The sequence below is a fragment of the Aquarana catesbeiana genome, linkage group LG12, assembly GCF_042186555.1.
Source record: "Aquarana catesbeiana isolate 2022-GZ linkage group LG12, ASM4218655v1, whole genome shotgun sequence".
Classification (NCBI taxonomy): Eukaryota; Metazoa; Chordata; class Amphibia; order Anura; family Ranidae; genus Aquarana; species Aquarana catesbeiana.
In genome coordinates, this window is record NC_133335.1 from 220,935,653 (window position 1) to 220,956,662 (window position 21,010).

The 21,010-nt window shown below is 44.9% G+C and overlaps 1 long non-coding RNA gene across 2 annotated transcripts in view; it reads right to left on the reverse strand.

Annotated features, from left to right (window-relative positions):
* The window catches only part of LOC141113550 (uncharacterized), a 31,694-nt gene that overhangs the window by 8,408 nt on the left and 2,276 nt on the right, over positions 1–21,010 (reverse strand). The window contains exon 2 of one of the 2 annotated variants that reach the window (XR_012236783.1): positions 4,871–5,080. The exons of the other annotated variant lie outside the window; for it this stretch is intronic. This is a non-coding gene — a long non-coding RNA (uncharacterized lncRNA). The remainder of the gene's footprint in view (positions 1–4,870; positions 5,081–21,010) is intronic. 2 annotated transcript variants of the gene reach the window in all.

Genomic DNA, 21,010 nt, shown 5'->3' on the forward strand with positions numbered 1-21,010 from the left:
CTATTAAGAAAGAGTGGCAGGAACCTGAAAGAACTATTTTTTTTTTTCTAAAGGCCTTAAAAAGACGGTTTCCCTTCACTGAGGATCCAGCATCAGTATGGAACAAAACTCCAAAATTAGATGCAGCCTTCTCGCAGATGTCAAGGCACACGGACTTGGCATTTGAGGACAGGGGGTTCTATCCGAGCCGATGGATAAAAGGGTGGACTCGTTATTAAAAAAAAAAAAAATCATGGGACTCGACAGTGGGTAGCCTGAAGCCAGCTATGGTGGTGGCCAGGAACGTAGAATTCTGGTTAAACCAATTACAGGCTCATATTGAAGAAGGAACTGCGAAGGAGCAGATCCTAGCTTCATTTCCCACACTGCTGCGAGGCATTGCGTATATCGCAGACGCTTCCGCATAACTGGTTCGGGTGGCAGCCAGATCCTCCGCACTAGCCAATTCCACAAGAAGGGCCCTGTGGCTAAAGACATGGCAGGGAGACTGCGCGTCCAAAGCCAAACTGCGGGATTCCTTTTACAGGGGACCTGCTGTTTGGACCAGGGTTAGAGAAGGTCCTGGACTGAACCGCAGATAGAAAGAAGGCGTTCCTATTGAAGCGTAAAGCAAATTGGAATCAGCCACAACAGAATAAGAAGAGGCAAAGAGGGAATACAAGATCCCGCTTTACAACTCCTAAAATGGAGACCCAGAGGAAACCTTGGGTTCAGAGAGGGAAAGGCAAAGGAGGAGCGATTTTTCGTCCTCCTGAGCAAACCCACAAAAAATGACAGAGTAGTCACAGTGGGAGGAAGACTGGGGGCCTTTCTCCCGCAATGGGAAGAAATATCTTCCAACCGATTTTATTCTGAGAACAATAAAGGAAGGATATCGTCTAGAGTTCTCAAGATCACTGCCAAAAGACAAGAGGAGGGCCAGAGGGTTAATGAGATCCCTAAAGGAACTCAAAGAACAAAGGGTGATCATAAAGGTACCAAAGGAAGAGAGAGGTCAGGGTTTCTACTCCCACATATTCGGTGTGCAGAAAACTTCAGGAAAGGTCAGACCAATCCTCAACCTCAAACCTCTAAATTTGTCTATAACCTACAAGAGGTTCAGAATGGGTTCCATATATTCAGTAAGGGCGCTATTGCCACCAAACTGTTATATGGTTTCCCTAGACCTAAAGGACGCGTACCTCCACATTCCGATACACCAGGAGTGTCAGAAATTCCTAAGATTAGCATTAGAGACAGAAGAGGGAATCATGCACCTTCAATTTCAGGCTCTACCCTTCAGCCTCTCCTCATCGCCCAGAATTTTTACAAAAATTCTGGCCGGAGCTCTGGCACCATTACGGGTCAAAGGCATATCCGTCATTGCCTATTTGGACGACCTTCTCCTGTTTGCAGAGTCGCCCAGGAAGTTACTAGAAAACCTCAAATATACGCAAACGTTCTTAGAGAGTCTAGGTTGGCTGGTAAATTTGGAAAAATCCAACCTACAACCCACTCAGCAAATAATATACCTAGGGTATGTCATAGACTCATAGCGCAACAAAGAGTGTTTCTACCCAAAGAGAAAATAGAAAAAATTTAGAGGGTAGTAAGCATACTACAAGCCAGCTTACCATGTGCCATAAGGCAGATAATGTCAACACTGGGACTGTTAACATCTGCAATCCCAGCGGTACAGTGGGCAGGCCTACATTTCCGGCCACTGCAGATGTTCCTGTTAAAGATATGGGATCACAGGCAGTAATCCTTAGACACCAAGGTTCTATTGCCAGCAAGGGTAAAAAGAACCTTCTGGTGGTGAACAGAGAACATAAACCAAGGACGGCTGTGGAGCCTACCCATTTCCCGAATCTTAACCACAGATGCGAGCGGCGTAGGGTGGGGAGCACATCTAGGCTCTCAGATAACAAAAGGGACTTGGGAAAAGGAGAGGATGAGATCATCCAACTGGAAGGAATTGAGAGCAGTATGTTATGCACTTCAAGCCTTCCAGAAAGTTGAGGGGTCATCATTTACAGGTCAGGTCTGACAATTCGTCAGTGATCGCCTATGTAAACAAACAGGGGGGAACAAGAAGCGGAACCCTGTGGTCCTTAGCAGAGGAAATCTTGGAATGGGGAGAAGAAAACATACTCTTGTTGTCAGCAGTCCACTTGAAGGGGGATTTAAACAAAGTGGTGGATTTCCTCAGCAGGAAAAAAGTGAGAGAAGGCGATTGGGTGCTAAAGCAGGAGGTATTTGAGCAGATTGCTCAGAAATGGGGAATACCTCAGGTGGACTTGTTTGCCTCAAAGGAAAACAGGAAAGTCAGAGCGTTCTTCTCCCTGGAAAGAGAGGACGGAGCGCTCAGGGTAGATGCGTTAGCACAAAGGTGGGCATTCAACAGATGCTATGCCTTTCCCCCACCAGTACTACTACCAGCGGGCATAAGGAAATTGCATACGGAGAATACAACACTAATTCTCATAGCGCCTTACTGGCCCAGGAGACCGTGGTTCTCTATGCTCGGAGAACTCGCAGTAGAACCCCCCTGGTTATTACCGATCCAGGAAGATCTACTCTCCCAGGGTCCAGTACACTGCCCCCAGGTGGAAAGATGGAACTTGGCCGCATGGTGTCTGAGGAGCAGTTGCTGGAAGCAAAAGGGTTCTCAAACCGTTTAATAGACACTGCTGAAAAGCAGAAAGATAGAGACACATAACATCTACCAGAAGGTATGGAGGTGTTTTAACAGATGGTGCACAGACAATAACTTCAATATACAGAGATTAGTAGCAGTCCTAGAATTTCTACAGAGCGGGATAGACAAAGGACTAAGGGCTCTTTCACACGGACGATCCGTATGTCCGTTTTTCATCCTTCCGTTTTCGGATGAAAAACGGACATACAGTCATCCCTATGGAGCGTCGGATGTCAGCGGTGACATGTCCGCTGACATCCGACCCCGCTCCGATCCGAAAAGTGTAACGGAGGAAAAACCTACTTTTCCATCCGTTTTCGGATCGGATCGGATGACGACGGACACTACGGACCGTCATCATCCGATCCCCCCATAGGGGAGAGCGGCGCTCTGACAGGTCCGTCGCTGCACAGTGTGCAGCGATGGACCTGTCATCTTCCTGCTCAGCGGGGATCGGCGGAGCGATCCCCGCTGAGCCAGCGTGTGTTCACGGGGCGGATCATCACTGATCTGCCCCGTGTGAAAGAGGCCTAAGTCTTAGCACGCTTAAGAGTCAAGTGTCAGCACTTTCGGTTTACCAGGAAAAGAGATTAGCATCTGATCCGTGCATAATCAGACTCTTTAGATCGCTGAGCAGGCAAAGACTGATGCAAAGTACAGTCTTTCCAAAGAGTGATCTGTCATTGGTGCTGCAAACTATGACAGCAGACCCATTGGAACCATTGGATAGTTGCAACCTGAAGATGCTGACGCTTAAAGCAGTCTTCTTGGTGGCAATTACTACAGCCAAAAGGGTCTGTGAGATAGAGGCCCTATCAATAAGGCACCCCTTTTTTCAGATTTGTCAGGATCGCATAATCTTTAAGATGGATCCGGGATTTCTGCCTAAGGTGGCATCGAAATTCCACAGAAGCCAGGAGATTGTGTTACCATCATTTTGCCCAAATCCCTCTAAGGAACAAGAAGTAAGGTTCCATAGTCTAGACGTGAGGAGATGCGTTTTACATTATTTAGAAGCAACAAAAGATTTTAGGAAGACTGATTCCTTATTTATTTTGATTTCTGGAGCAAGAAAAGGGCACAAGGCCTCAAGACGCACCATAGCCAGATGGCTAAAAGTAGCCATTGAACAGGCTTATAGGTTAGGAGGCATGCAGGTCCCAGAGGGTATCAGGGCACACTCCACAAGGGCAATGGCAGCGTCAAAGGCAGAGAGAGCTGGAGCAACGCCGGAACAGATTTGTAAAGCGACAACCTGGTCCAGCTTTGCCACCTTTGTAAGGCACTATAGAGTGGATCTCTGGTCAGCCAAAGATCAGACCTTTGGACGTAAGGTCTTACAAGCTGTGGTCCCGCCCTAGGGGTAAGTGCTCGTTTATCCTCTTGGGTGGCTGTCCTGAAAGACGATTAGGGGGAAAACGAAGTTACGTACCGGTAACGTTCTTTCCTGGAGTCTTTCAGGACAGCCGGTTACCCACCCAATTGTGTATTAAGACATAGAGATTTCCTTACAGGAAATGTGATCTAATGAATTGTGTATCATATGTTCTTGTGTCTCCCCAGCGGACTGGAGGTGCTCTTTAAAGAACTGAGGAGCCAGCAGGGGAGGAGGAAATTTATAGAAGCTGGCGCGGTGTTTCCAACAGAGGGGAGGAGCCAAGGTCTCTCAGGTGGCTGTCCTGAAAGACTCCGCGAAAGAACGTTACCGGTACGTAACTTCGTTTTTTTGGGGGGTTTTTTTTTCCTCTTGACCAAAAATGCAGCAAGCAGGATTTAATGCCACAATGGAAGCACAACAAACCTACATAGAATTTTAAAGGGATACGTTTTCTTGAGCGCTTTTTTGCCACTAATGGCCAATTTTATATTTATGTTAATTTAAAAAATTGAATAAAATACTATTTTTTTTTTTTATATATTTTTTTTTTTTCGTTAAATGGTTTTCAGCCAAGTGCATCTTCGGTTTCGGCACAAACTTCCATTTTGTGCACCTCTGGTGCAAAGCATTGAAAAGTTATTTTTACAAATTTAATTTTGTGCTTTTTTTTTTTCATGTAAAACGTATGTTAAGTGCATAAACATATTAGTGATTAGAGCAAACAAAAGTTTTAATTAATAATGGAGGAGAATAAGGCTGATTAGAGTAAATTAAGGGGTTAAACAGGAACAATTTAATAAAACAATTTTTACTTGATGAGGTTGCTTTAACCACTTCAGCCCCGGAAGGATTTGATGACCAGGCCCTTTTTCTTTTTTTTCTTTTTTTTGCAATATGGCACTGCATTACTTTGACAATTGTGTAGTCGTGCGATGTTGTGCCCAAAAAAACGTATTTCCTTTTTCCCCACAAATAGAGCTTTCTTTTGGTATTTGATCAGCTCTGCGGTTTCTTTTTTTGCACTATGAACAAAAAAGCACAACCATTTTGAAAAATGTTTACTTTCTACTATAAAACATCCAAAAATATGTAAAAAATCTTCACCAGTTTAGGTAAATATGTATTCTGTTGCATATTTTTCTGGTAAAAACCCCAATTAGTGTATATTGATTAGTTTGCGCAAAAGTTATCATGTACAAACTATGGGATAGATTTAGGGATTTTTTTTTTCTGCTAGTAATGGCGGTGATCAGTGATATTTAGCAGGACTGACATTGTGGTGGACAAATTAAACACTAATGCCGCGTACACACAAGCGGACTTTCCAGCAGAAAAGGTCTGACGGAACGATTCCGTCGGACATTCTGATCGTGTGTGGGCTTCATCAGACCTTTTCTGTCAAATTCCGACAGACTTAGAAATAGAACATGTTTTAAATCTTTCTGATGGACTCGATTCCTATCGGAAAAAACGTTTGTCTGTATGCTAGTCCGACAGACCAAAAACGACGCAGGGGCAGCTACTGGCTATAAACTTTCTTATTCTAGTCCGGTCGTACGTCATCACGTTTGAAACGATTGGACTTTGGTGTGGAGGCAAGTCCGTTTCTTCGGAGCTCCGTCAAAGTCCTTCGGAGTTCAGGCGGACGAGAAGTCCGCTCGTGTGTACACGGCATAAGTGACACTTTTTTGGGGACCTTAGTGTCTGTCACAGTATAAATGACACCAGCAGGAAAGGTGTTACCAGGAGCAATCAAATGGTTAACTGGTCCCTGGGAGTGTTTTCTGACACCGGACAGATTTGTGCTCCTGATTACCAGGAATCACAGATCTTTGTGACACGACTGTCTGCCTTATGAACATAGGCAGACCGCCGTTCTGCCCTTCCTGAGAGCGATTGCGGGTGGCCAGCGGCTATTGCAGTTGCTGCTAATTGGACACAGCGGAGCCAAGTGGAGCAGGTCACCGGCATTGCGTGCGGACAACCTACAGGTACGTTGATTTTTGCACAGCCGGGTTGAAGTGTACTGGCGGTCCAGAACTGGTTAAACTGACTTCATTTACAGACTGAAGTTAATCCCTTTGATCTGTAAATGAACAAAGACACAATTTTAAACATTGCTGGCTGATTTTTTTATTTGATAGCTGGGAACTGCTCTGCACTTGTTACATGAATCATGGAAATGCTGGATTAAGATTGGGGGCAGAGGTTGAATTGACATCACGATCTTGTAACGATTAACTGTGCAGCTCTAGTAGCCGTAAATGGCACCACTGCGCAGCAAATTGGGAATTTTACACGAGACGTGTGTGTAGAGTTGCCACCTCATCCCTTTAAACCCGAACACATATGAAATACACAGGTTCTGAGGCTAATTTAATGCAGATAAGGCACCAAGTGAGCTTAATTACCACGTTAATCAGCCACAGAACCTGTGTAATTCATATGTGTTCGGTTTTAAAGGGATAAGGTGGCAACCCTACGTGTGTCTGTGGACAATTTTAAACTCTGGTTGATTTACTAAAGGCAAATCCTTTTTGCACTAGAAGTGCACCTGGAAGTGCAGTCGCTGTAGATCTGAGGGGAAGCTCTGCTGATTTTAATCATGTGCAAGCAAAAATGCTGTTTATTTTCCTTGCATGTCCCCCTCAGATCTACAGCGACTGCACTTCCAGGTGCACTTGCAGTGCAAAGTGGATTTGCCTTTAGTAAATAAACTTCTTGGCATGGGTTTTCTATGTATGCAGTAACAAGAATGTGTAGGTTTATATATATATATATATATATATATATATATATATATACACACTGTAGTCTGACCAGTTCTCAAGTGTGCTACTTAATCAGCTGCCGACCAGTCACTGTAAGTATATTGGGAACAGGCGGCAAGCACAGCAACATACATGTTAGTTACTGGCTTGCTTCGGGGCTTGTAAGCCGCCTGCCAACCGGTGCTGTGATTGGACACAAGTGTGTGTATACACACGCTCCTACAGTGCCCCTGCCCATTGCAGCGGCGCTTTTAACCCTTTTTCGGCTGTTAGCGCGAGTTAAAAGTGCCGCACTAGTGGCCGCAAAAGTGACGGTAAAGCGCAGCTAAAAATATTGTTGCTTTATCGCCAATGCCCCAGTGTGAAAGTAACCTAATAGTTGTCCTGTGGACAGATTCTCCCACCTGAGCTGTGGATCTCTGCAGCTCCTCCAGAGTTACCATGGACCTCTTGGCTGCTTCTCTGATTAATACTCTCTTTGCCCAGCCTGTCAGTTTAGGTGGACGGCCATGTCTTGGTAGGTTTGTAGTTGTGCCATACTCTTTCCATTTTCGGATGATGGATTGGACAGTGCTCCGTGAAATGTTCAACACTTGTGATATTTTTTTTATAACCTAACCCTGCTTTAAACTTCTCCACAACTTTATCCCTGACCTGTCTGGTGTGTACCTTGGCCTTCATGATGCGATTTGTTTACTAAGATTATCTAACAAAGCTGAGGGCTTCACAGAACAGCTGTATTTATACTGAGAATAAATTATTCACAGATGGACTCTATTGATGCATTAGGTGCCTTCTGAAGGTAATTGGTTCCACTGGATCAGTGGTTGTCAACTCCTGTCCTCAGGGCCCACTAACAGGCCAGGTTTGCAAGATAACTGAAATATATCACAGGTGATATCATCCGCTGCTCAGTGATTGCAGTATTCTAGTCTGCACCTCCCCAAGGTAATACTTAAAATCCAGTGGGTCCTGAGGACAGGAGTTGAGAACCACTGCACCAGATTTTAGTTGGGGCCCTTTTACACGGGCTGTCCAATCAGGTCCCCTATGGAGCGGCGGATTTTAGCAGTGACATGTCCGCTGACGGTCCTATTTGCCATTCGTCTGGTGGATCGGATTGGATGAAAACAGACAGGCGGCATCCCTTTAGACATGCATTCTCAAGCAACCAATCAGCAGATTGCACAGCTAAGGTCTACAGCACCCGGTGGCCATCAGGGAGGAGCATGCATGTCTAAAGACATGCCACCGATGTGTTCTTTCATATAATGCTCTTGAAAGATCTGAGATAAGGTGATGTGATGTTTACAGCATGCCTGCATTTTTCTGCACCGCAGCACTCTTTTTGTATCTGTGCTTTCATGTGCTGCGGCTCAGCTGCAGTGCATAGAAATGAATGTCATGACATTTCAATAAAGTAAAAAAAAAAAAAAGTCAACAGTGCTTGCATTGTAAAAATAGAAGGCGCCGCCCCTCCAAAGCCGACACCAATTGAGGGCTCAACCTCAGTGTAAATGTTCCTTCAATTTCTAGGTACTTGACTGTCTCTAGCTTTAATACTTACTTTGAGTCAGTAACATTGAACAAGCATGCAGCAAGTGAAGTCAGAGCTCCTGGTTTGCATACTTATTCCTAATCGGTAATGCAAAAAAGCACAGAAGCTGATAGCCAAAGAATTAACATTTTTAGAAGTCAAGAACAGCCTCCACGTTTCCTTGGTACAGTTTTTTTTACATCCTATTCAGTTACCAACCTTTTTTAGGCTAAAGCAGAGACAGTTGGCCGGCCATAATCCTTCGAGGGATTAGTGGTTAGGAAATCTGCTGTATTAGAAAATTTCTCCCCCAAAATAAAACCCCTCCCTTCTCTCCTATATACAGTGCTGTGAAAGTTATTGACATGTATCAGTCTGGAAAGGGTTACAAAGTCATTTCTAAGGCTTTGGGACTCCGGCAAACCACAGTGAGAGCCATTATCCACTAATGAAGAAAACTTGGAACAGTGGTGAACCTTCCCAGGAGTGGCCGGCCGGCCGACCAAAATTACTCCAAGAGCACAACGACGACTCATCCAGGAGGTCATAAAAGAACAACATCTAAAGAACTGCAGGCCTCACTTGCCTCGGGTAAGGTGTTCTCATGGTTCAACAATAAGAAAGAGACTGGGCAAAAATGGCGTCCATGGGAGAGTTCCAAGGCCGAAGCCACTGCTGACCATAAAGAACACAAAAGCCAAAAAACATCTTGATTATCCCCTTTTGGGCAAATATTCTGTGGACTGATGAGAGAAAAGCTGACCTTTTTGTAAGATGTGGGTCCCGTTATATCTGTCCTAAAACTAACACAGCATTTCATAAAAAGAACATCATACCAACAGTCACACGTGGTGGTAGTGTGATGGTCTGGGGCTGCTTTGAAGCTTCAGGACCTGGACAACTTGCCATAATTAATGGAACCATGAAATCTGGGCTCTACCAGAAAATCCTGAAGGAGAATGTCCGGCCATCAGTTAGTGACCTCACGCTCAAGCGCACTTGGGTTATGCAGCAGGACAATTATCCTACACACACCAGCAAGTCCACCTCTGAATGGCTCAAAAAAAACAAAATTAAGGTTTTACAGAGGCCTAGTCAATGTCCAGACTTAAATCCAATGGAGGTGCGGTGGCATGACCTTAAACAGGCCGTTAATGCTGGAAAACCCGCCAATCTGGCTGAATTAAAACAATTCTGCAAAGAAGAGTGGGCCAAGCTTCCTCCACAGTGATGAGAAAGACTCATTGCCAGTTATCGCAATTGCTTGACTGCAGGTGTTGCCATCAAGGGTGGCACAACCAGTTATTAGGTTTAGAGGGCAATTACTTTTTCTCAGCACTATACTTCATGATGATATTTTAAACTTTTTCTATGTTTGAAATCAATTCAAACAACTTAAATTTGTTTCCTGATTCTCGGGCTGCCAATACGTTATCATTCTGATGAGAGTCAGGGCCTGGTCTTGTGTCGGTGACATCAGTCTGAGGACAATCTGATCTATTTTAAGTGGGTTTTGTTTTCCCATAGACTTGTATGAGAATGCAAATCTGATGCGAACAAAAGCCTGTCAAAACGGGCCCTAAGGACTTTTGTGCAAAGGCCGCTATGGAAGGAGGTTACCTCCGAAGAGGCTCACCTTGGGGAGAAAACACACCATCACGTGAGAGTACTCAACCATGGTTACTCAGGACACACTGGGAAAGTTTGTGATAGAAAATGGTCAGATTGTTCTCATTGCTTGCGTTTTAGGCAATCGTCCCATGGCGCATATTGACCTTAAAGTGGTTGTAAAGGTAGAAGTTTTTTATCTTAATGCATTCATATACCAGGGGCAATTAACCTAATCAGTATCTTTAGGGGGTAAGAAAAAACTGGAGAACCCAGAGGAAACCCATAGAAGCAAAGGAAGAATATGCAAACTCCATGCAGATGGTTTGCAGCCATTGTGGGCCCTTTAAGAATACAATTTGTCTATGGCCTTAACACCTTCTGGGTCACTGGCCTGAAACAAGCAGGAAGATTAGAAACTCTTGGTCTATATATTTATTGCACTCAATGCCTCAGAAAGTACAGAAGCCAGTGGATCGGTATGAAAGCCATGCAACTAGAATTTCCAGTACTCAGTAATTGCAGAGCCTATATTATTCTAGTATATAGATCTGCAGATCCGCACTATAGCCGAATGATGGGTACAGCGCGGACCTACTGTGTCGGGAGTGCGTCAACAGACGTCCCCCTGTGCCTGACCGGCCTGCGCGCCCCCTGCAGGGCGCGCACGGCGCGTCTGTGATCAGTGAGTCTATGAGACTCGGCTGATCGCAACTCGATCCCGACCCATAACTCGATCCCGACCCATTACCACGTGATCAGCTGTCAGCCAATGACAGCTGATCATGTGATGTAAACAGAGCCGGTAATCGGCTATTTTTTCTCCTTGCTGATAGCGATCACTGGCGGCTCTCAGAGGGACATCAGTCCCGATCAAGGAGAGCTCCCGCCAGCTCATCTGTGCCAACCTGTGCCATCTACCAGTGCACAACAGTGCCATCTACCAGTGCCCACAGTGCCACCCATCAGTGCCTCATAAACAGTGCTGCCCATCAGTGTCACCTACCAGTGCCCATCACTGCCACCCATCAGTGCCATCTTATCAGTGGTCATCAGTACCGCCTTATCTGTGCCTATCAGTGCTCATCAGTGCAGCCTATCAGCGCATATCAACGAAGGAGAAAAACTACCTGTTTGCAAAATGTTATAACAAACTATGAAACATGATTTTTTTTTCAAAATTTTCTATCTTTTTTTGTTTGTTAAGCAAAAAATAAATACCACCAAACGAAAGCTCTATTTGTGTGAAAAAAATGATAAAAATTTCATTTAGGTACAGAGTTGGATGACCGCGCAATTGTCATTCAAAGTGCATCAGAGCTGAAAATTGGTCTGGGCAGGAGGGGGATTTAAGTGCCCAGTAAGCAAGTGGTTAAAGCCTTCCAATTTAAATCGGCTGTGGTCTCTCTGCAAAGCTAGAGCTCACAATCAGCAGGGAGCATGCGATTGGCGGATTGCCGAGCCATTTACCTTTCACACCACCTTGTCTGTCGTGTTCCAGTGAGCTCACCCCTGAACTGAAGGCTTGTATTCACAGTAAAGCCTCGTACACACGATCAGATTTTCGGACAAACATTTGTCTGTTTTTTGTTGCATGCTAGTCTGATATCGAAAGTGAAGAGGTTACTCACCATACAAAAATTCTCGTACGACAGAATTCAACGTCAGAAGTGACGTAATGTGTTGACTAGTTTTGTATGTATTCTTTCGTTTCTGAGCTTGCGTAGTCTTGCTCTTACGATTTTTTTCAGACGAAAACCGTACTACTTAAATAAAAGTCGGACGTTGTGTTCACGTACGATTGAAATGTTATAGTCTGCGCATCGAGCTTTTGTCGTCCGAAAAATTGGAATCGGCAGTCGAAAGCACCGTACTAACGATCCGAAAATCAGCAGATCGTTACACCTCTGTGTATAAATTATAGGTTCAAGTTCTATAGGTTCTACCTAAATAGTGATATTGTAGGTATAAGTGGAGCTTGGTGGACAAGGTCAGCCTCCGGATTTTATGTCTTGGATACTACAATAGCGAGTTCTCTTTTCCTGTGGGAAACTTCTGGGGAGTTTTGGGGTGTTCTAGTCCACCTTTGTGTTTTCTACACCTTCCATGATATAAAATAAATAAGAAATCCAGCAGGAATGGTGAGAACGCCTTAGAGTGGGCACAGCAGGTGTACAGACCCAGGAACTCAGGATGGGGATGGTGGGGACCCCTCATAATGATCACAGGAGGTATGCAGATCTGATAACTCAATACAGGGATGGCGGGAACCCCTCATATTGAGCATAGCAGGTGTTCATGTCTGAGACCTTAGTACAGGGACTATGGGCACCCCTCATAATGGGCACAGCAGGTATACAGATCTGATAACTCAATACAGGGATGGCGGGAACCCCTCATATTGAGCATAGGTGTTCAGATCTGAGAATTTAGTACAGGGATTATGGGAACCCCTCATAATGACCACAGCAGGTGTGCAGACCTGGAAGCTCAGGTCAGGGATGGTGGGGTCCCCTCATAATAATCACAGGAAGTATGCAGATCTGAGAACTCAATACAGGGATGATGGGAACACCTCATATTGAGCATAGCAGGTGTTCAGATCTGAGAACTTAGTACAGGGATTATAGGAACCCTTCATAATGACCACAGCAGGTGTGCAGACCTGGAAGCTCAGGTCAGGGATGGTGGGGTCCCCTCATAATAATCACAGGAAGTATGCAGATCTGAGAACTCAATACAGGGATGATGGGAACACCTCATATTGAGCATAGCAGGTGTTCAGATCTGAGAACTTAGTACAGGGATTATGGGAACCCTTCATAATGACCACAGCAGGTGTGCAGACCTGGAAGCTCAGGTCAGAGATGATGTAAACCCCTCATATTGAGCATAGCAGGTATACAGATCTGAGAGCTCAATACAGAGATGGTAGGTTTGCAGACCTAGGTATTTAGTGCAGGGGTGGTGGGAACCCTTCATAATGGGCACAGCCGGTGTACAGACCTCAGTACTCAGCACAGGGATGGAAACCCCTCATAATGGGCACTAGGGGTGCAACGGATCTTCAGCGATCCATGATCCGAACGGTTCACCCTGTTCGGATCGGTACACATGCGCTCCGCGGAGCGCGCCGCTGCCTCGGGCTTAGGAAAGGCCGCGGCTTCAGTCTAGCTCCGGAGCGGCGGCCATCTTGGTACACCCGGCGGCGGCGTGCGCTGACGTCATCACCCCTTAACCCCTCATCGTGGATCTGATCTGTCCAGCTTGGCGGACGGCTTCTATTATGAGATGTGGATATTATTACAGTGGAGAGATGTGGATATTAGTGGGGGATATGTGGATATTATTACAGTGGGGAGATGTGGATATTATTACAGTGGGGAGATTGTGGATATTACAGTGGGGGAGATGACGTGGATATTACAGCAGTGGGGGAGATTGTGGATATTACAGCAGTGGGGGAGATGACGTGGATATTACAGCAGTGGGGGAGATTGTGGATATTACAGCAGTGGGGGAGATGACGTGGATATTATTACAGTGGGGGAGATGACGTGGATATTATTACAGTGGGGGAGATGACGTGGATATTATTACAGTGGGGGAGATGACGTGGATATTACAGCAGTGGGGGAGACTGTGGATATTACAGTGGGGGAGATTTTTTTTTTGTTGATCTGAACCGTGACTCCTGATCAGAGGAACGATCCGAACCGTGATTTTTTTGATCCGTTGCACCCCTAATGGGCACAGCAGGCATATAGACCTAGGAGCTTAGTGCAGGTAGTTGACACTTTTAGTAATTTCCTGTGATGCAGTAAATAATGAATCCAGTCAGATTTGAGTTTTTTTTTGTTAAGATGCCTCTCTGCTTCCACGATGGGATTCTGGCTAGGACCCTGGATTGTACCGGTGAGGTTTTGAACGAACGTTCTGCTCAGTAGACATTTGCTTTTAACACTAGAAAGACGACACTTGGAATCTAGTTTTAAAGCAGACCTTTTACCCCCTTCCACAAAACTCACCTCAGCATGCACCTCTGCAAAATCTTCCTATAGTGATACTAAAAAAAAAGAAATTATTATTTCTATGACTTGGGTTCCCACTTTCTGGTCTTTTGAGGCACTGGTGACATAGCTAGGGGGCTCATAGGTGCCCCCTGGGAAGGCTGCATCACCATACCAACGAGATCTCGAGGGATAAAAGTATTTTTATTTTTTTTTCCTGGTTATTGTACTGTACGGTGCAATGCGTGAGAAGAGGTGCATGACATCATGCATCTCACCTCTTTATGCATCGTACAACATTGCAATGAAAAAGACTTTTCCTTGAGATTTTGGGGAGGCGGGGGGGGACCTTTTTTTTCCCCCTCTCAGCAGGATGAGGTGGTGTGATGTATGAGCGAGATGAGATGAGGCGTGTGACATCACTGGCAGTTGGATTCTTCCTCTGCTGGTCTACTGATGACATCATGCACCTCTTCTTGCACTATACCTGACTTTTCTTTCAAATGACAGTGCGGGTTTTCAAGTGGTGGGGAAATGAGTGATGAGCCTGGGAATCGGTGCGAGGAGGAGGCAGGTAGGTAGGTACTGGTAACTGGTTTTAATTTACACAGTGAGCTCACTAGGTGGGGGGACATTTTAAGATACAAGTAGAGTTTTAACCACTTGACCTCTGGAAGAATTACCCCCCTTCATGACCAGGCCATTTTTTGCAATACAGCACTGCGTCACTTTAACTGACAATTGCGCAGTCGTATGATGCTGTACCCAAATAAAATCATTTTCCCCCACAAATTGAGGAGCTTTCTTTTGGTGGTATTTGACCACCTCTGCATTTTCTTTTTTTGTGCTATAAAAAAAAAGACCAACAATTTTGCAAAAAAAAAAAAAATATATTTTTTACTTTCTGCATATCCAATAAAAAATTTTAAAAATCAAATTTCTTCATAAATTTAGGCCAATATGTAAATATGTATTCTGCTACATGTTTTTGGTAAAAAAAAAATCCCAATAAGCATATATTGATTTCTTTGCACAAAAGTTATAGCATCTACAAACTATGGGATATATACTGGAATTTTTATTTATTTTTTCATACTAGTAATGGCGGCGATCAGCGACTTATAGCGGGACTGCCATATTGCCGCAGACAATTGGATACTAACTGACACTTTGTGGGAACCAGTGACACTAATACAGTGATCAGTGCTAAAAATATGCACTGTCACTGTACTAATGACACAGGCTGGGAAGGGGTTGAACAGCTAGGGTGATCAAAGGGTTAACTGTGTGCCTAGCCAGTGTTTTTGTGCACTGTGTGTGCTGCTTTTACTAAGAGAAGTGATACATTTTATTCCCTGCTTGGCAGGGGACACAAAATCTATTACTTTCCCTCCTGTCAGACGGCGCCCTGCCTTGTTTACATAGGCAGAGTTCCTTTCTGTATCTCTGCCCGGCGATCGGCAGATGCCAGCATACATCCAGTACCCATACATTGGCTTCTTCTGTGAGTAATCACAGCAGAAGGGGCCCACCGGTGGTGTGGGCGCACGTGCCACCCCTAGGCGGAAGTGCAGAATTATGTATATATACGTGATTCTGCACAGGAGCCCCGCCCTGTAGCAGTATATCTGCTATGGGGCGGGCTGGAAATTTAAAGTGGTTGTAAAGACAGAAGGTTGCATTAAGGTAAAAAACTTTCTGTGATCCCCTCCCCTCAAATACTTACCTGAACTGATTTTGATCCAGCATTGTGCCCGGCAGCAGCGGTGCTGCTCTTTCTCTCCCTTTCTGTCCCTCTGTCCCTCATTCCTCCTCATTTGTCCCTCATTTTGGTCTGATCTATATAAGTGTATATAGGATGCACTTTTTATCTTTCAAAAAGTGTTTCCCAGGGCTAAACCTTTCATCCAATTTCCAAATTCTAAATGGCTGCATTTGTACATTTTAAAAGCCAATACAAAGGAATAGTAGTGGTAAAAAAAAAGTCCCTTGTGCATTTATTAACCTTTTTTTTTGGTTAATTCTCCTTACAGGGGGTGTGACCGGGTGGTGTGACCTATGCCTACATACATTTGTTAGTAGGTGTCCCTCAGTCCCCTCTCAAAATGTTGGGAGGTATGCTGCTGTCAAATAAATCTAATGAGAAATGAACGGCAGAGCCGAGCCGCGCTGTGTGTGTCAATAGATGCAAACAACCCAGCTTGGGATCGAGCCTGCACAAGTGCCTCCATAGCAAAACAGCTAACTATGAGGGTACTTGAAGGGGGGAGAAACCAGGAGCGCCGGGGGAGGACTGCATAAGAGGAGGATTAGGCCAGCTCTGTGCAAAACTATTGCACAGAGCAGGTAGGCATGACATGTTTGTGATTTAAAGAAAAAGAATTAAGCTTATGGCTGCTTTCACACTGGGCAGGCGGGTCCATTAGCGGCCCTTTACCGCTGTTTAAGCGGCGCTTTACGGCCGCTAGCGGGGCACTTTTAACCCCCAAGAAGGGGCTAAGAAGGGGTTAAAGCACCCGTGTTGTGGCGCTTCCAAAGCGCTGCCCATTCATTCCAATGGGCAGGGGCAGTGTAGGAGCGCTGTATACAGAGCTCCCAAACTGCCCCAAAGATGCTGCTTGCAAGATGTTTTTTTCCCGTCCCGCAAGCGCACCGCCCCAGTGTGAAAGCACTCTGGCATTCACACTGGGAAGGCACGAGAGGCGTTTTTCAGCCGCTTTAAAACACCTGAGAACCGCCTCAGTGTGAAAGTACCCTAATGCCCCGTACACACGATCGGACTTTTCGACAACAAAACCGTGGATTTTTGTTCGAAGGTTGTTGGCTCCAACTTGTCTTGCATACACACGGTCACACAAACGTTGGCCAACAATTACGAAAGTGGGAACGTGGTGACGTACAAGACGTACGACGGGCCGAGAAAAATTAAGTTCAATAGCCAGTGCGGCTCTTCTGCTTGATTCCGAGCATGCGTGGAACTTTTGTGCATCGGACTTGTGTACACACGATCGGAAATTCCGACAACGTTTTGTTCGTGAAAAATTTGAGAACTTGCTAGCCAACAAGCTCACATCCAACATTTGTTGTCGGAAAATCCGATCATGTGTACGGGGCATTAGAATCACTTTAAAGGGCCAGCTGTCTTTGCATTGTTCTGTCTCCCTTCATACCTGCCTGGGAAGGAACAAATAACACACACAAGACATTTAATATTAGCAGCTGTTAGTGGACAGTCAAAGGCAGCTGCCACATTTGTTAACAAGTCTTGTCAATTCATGAAAGGCTCGGGAGCTGCCTCATCCGCAGCAAAGTCTTCCTGATACTCGGGGTGGCTGTGCCAAGCTGCATCATGAAACAACGGGAAACAAAAAAATCCTCATCACTTCGGCACCTTTAGATTATATCTAAAGTCAAAGTTTTTTCAAGTTGGATAGAATAGGGGAGGGTTAAAATTAGGGATGCACCGATACCACTTTTTATCGGTAAGTACAAGTACCGATACTTTCGGTCAAGTAATCGCTGATACCGAGTTCCGATACTTTGCCGTGCGATTTGTGCCAATACAAAAAAAATTGTCGCAAATTGCACTGCACGCTAAAAATTGAGCTCAGGTGCATCCTGTTTCCATTGATCATCCATGGGATGTTTCTACAACTTGATTGGAGTCCACCTGTGGCAAATTCAGTTGATTGGACATGATTTGGAAAGTCACACACTTGTTTATACAGTGTCTTAAAAAAGTATTCATAACCCTTGAAATTTTCCAAAGGGGTATGGTCTCTTCCTAGAGCGGGCCGCCCAGCCAAACTGAGCGATTGGTTGAGAAGGGCCTTAGTCAGGGAGGTGACCAAGAACCCGATGACAAAACTCCAACGTTTCTCTGTGGAGAGAGGAGAACCTTCCAGAGGAACAACCATCTCTGCAGCACTCCACCAATCAGACCTGTATTGTAGAGTGGTCAGACGGAAGCCACTCCTCAGTAAATGGCACATGACAGCCCGCCTGGGCCTGGAGGCTCTTCTCCCCCTCGATCGCTCAGTTTGGCTAGGCAGCCAGCTCTAGAAAGAGTCCTGGTGGTTCCAAACTTCTTACATTTACAGCTGATGGAGGCCACTGTCCTCATTGGGACCTTCAATGCTGCAGACATTTTTCTGTACCTTTCCCCAGATCGGTGCCTGAATACAATCATGTCTCGGAGGTCTACTGGCAATTCCTTGGACTTCATGACTTGGTTTGTGCTCTGACATGCACTGTTAACTGTGGGACCTTATATAGACAGGTGTGTGCCTTAAAAAATCATGTCCAATCAACTGAATTTGCCACAGGTGGACTCCAATCAAGTTGTAGAAACATCTCAAAGATGATCAGTGGAAACAGGAGGCACCTGAGCTCAATTTTGAGTGTCATGGCAAAGGTTGTGAATACTTATGTACAGAAGTATTTGATCCCCTGCTGATTTTGTATGTTTGCCCACTGACAAAGAAATGATCAGTCTATAATTTTAATGGTTGGTTTATTTTAACAGTGAGAGACAGAATAACAAAAATATCCAGAAAAACTTTATAAATTGATTTGCATTTTAATGAGTGAAATAAGTATTTGATCCCCTATCAATCAGCAAGATTTCTGGCTCCCAGGTGTCTTCTATACAGGTAACGAGCTGCGATTAGGAGCACTCCCCTAAGCCTCGGTTCACACTGGGACGACTTGTCAGGCGACTAGGTAGCATCCCGTTCTCTGCGTCGCTCCGACTTAGAAAAAGGTTCCTGTACGACTTTGGGGGCGACTTGCATTGACTTCTATACAGAAGTCGTTTTGCAAGTCGCCGCTGAGTCGTGTCCTGGGTCGCCTGAGGCAGTCTCGCTGTAAGTCGTGCTGCCTCAGTGTGAACCGACCCTAAAGGGAGTGCTCCTAATCGCAGCTTGTTACCTGTATAAAAGACACCTGTCCACAGAATCAGTCAGATTCCAGTCTCTCCACCACGGCCAAGATCAAAGAGCTGTCCAAGGATGTCAGGGAGAAGATTGTAGACCTACACAAGGCTGGAATGGGCTTCAAGACCATCGCCAAGAAGCTTGGTGAGAGGGTGACAACAGTTGGTGCGATTATTCATAAACGGAAGAAACACAAAATAACTGTCAATCTCCCTAAGTCTGGGGCTCCATGCAAAATCTCACCTCGTGGAGTTTCAATGATCGTGAGAATGGTGAGGAATCAGCCCAGAACTACACAGAAGAAACTTGTCAATGATCTCAAGCCAGCCAGGCCCATAGTCACCAAGAAAACAATTGGTAACACACTACGACGCGAAGGACTGAAATCCTGCAGCGCCTGCAAGGTCCCCCTGTTCAAGAAAGCACATGTAGAGGCCTGTCTGAAGTTTGCTAATGAACATCTGAATGACTCAGAGGAGAACTGGGTGAAAGTGTTGTGGTCAGATGAGATCAAAATCGAGCTCTTCGGCATCAACTCAACTCGCTGTGTTTGGAGGAGGAGGAATACTGCCTATGACCCCAAGAACACCATCCCCACCGTCAAACATGGAGGTGGAAACATTATGCTTTGAGGGTGTTTTTGTAAGGAGACAGGATAACTTCACCGCATAAAAGGGACGATGGACGAGGCCATGAACCGTCAAATTTTGGGTGAGAACCTCCTTCCCTCAGCCAGGGCATTGAAAATGGGTCATGGATGGGTATTCCAGCAGGACAATGACCTAAAACACACAGCCAAGGCAACAAAGGAGTGGCTTAACAAGGAGCACATTAAGGTCCCGGAGTGGCCTATACAGTCTCCAGACCTTAATCCCATAGAAAATATGTGGAGGGAGCTGAAGGTTCGAGTAACCAAACGTCAGCCTCAAAACCTTAATGACTTGGAGAGGATCTGCAAAGAGGACAAAATCCCTCCTGAGATGTTTGCAAACCTGGTGGCCAACTACAAGAAACGTCTGACCTCTGTAAATGCCAACAAGTACTAAGTCATGTTTTGCGAAGGGGTCAAATAATTATTTCACTCATTAAAATGCAAATCAATTTATAACTTTTTTGAAATGCGTTTTTCTGGATATTTTGTTATTCTGTCTCTCACTGTTACAATAAACCAACCATTAAAATTATAGACTGATCATTTCTTTGTCAGTGGGACAAACGTACAAAATCAGCAGGGGGTCAAACACTTTTTTCCCTTGCTGTACATGTGATTTTTTGTTTTTGATTTTTAATAAATTTCAAAAGATTTAAAACAAACTTCTTTCACATTGCCATTATGGGGTATTGTTTGTAGAATTCTGAGGGAAATAATGAATTTAATCCATTTTGGAATAAGGCTGTAATATAACAAAATGTGGAAAAAGTGAGGCGCTGTGAATACTTTCCGGATGTACTGTAAAGGGCATTAGATGTCATTCACAAAGAAAGGCATTGTACTGTACATAGAACCGTGCACTGGGATAATGTGTGTGGTTTACTGCCTGAATGGGCTCTGAATTCTGCAGTCTTCTGGAAGCAGCGGGTTGCTGGCTCCCCCCCCCAGGAGGTGTATCACTGACTGTGACTCGGGAGGACCAGCAGACAATTGTAGGCATGGACATGGAGGGCATCACTGGAGTTATCCTTTCAGCCTTTTTTTTTTTTTTTTTTTTTATTAAATACAGGGGGTGAGCAAGTGTTTACACAATATAAAGGTGGAGCTTTTTTATTTAAATAAATACACTGCTTATTTTTTTTTTTTTATATAGTATAGCCCTTTTTTATGCATCCATCTTACACGTAGTACTGCGTTACCCAGAGGCACACTGCCATCTTCAGGCCGCAGGGGGTTATTCGTGAATTTACTAGATTGGCTTTTAGGTGATCATGACTTGTAGCTGCGCAGTGCAAAATGGGGGGGGGGGGGGGATTCAGTTCTGACAAAAGTCTAAAAATAATGGGTGGGTAATGCACAGGACACCCAAAGTTTACCTTATATTATTTCATCTTTAACTTTGCGATGCTTTGTACCAAAATCTTTATTTTAAATAGGAAA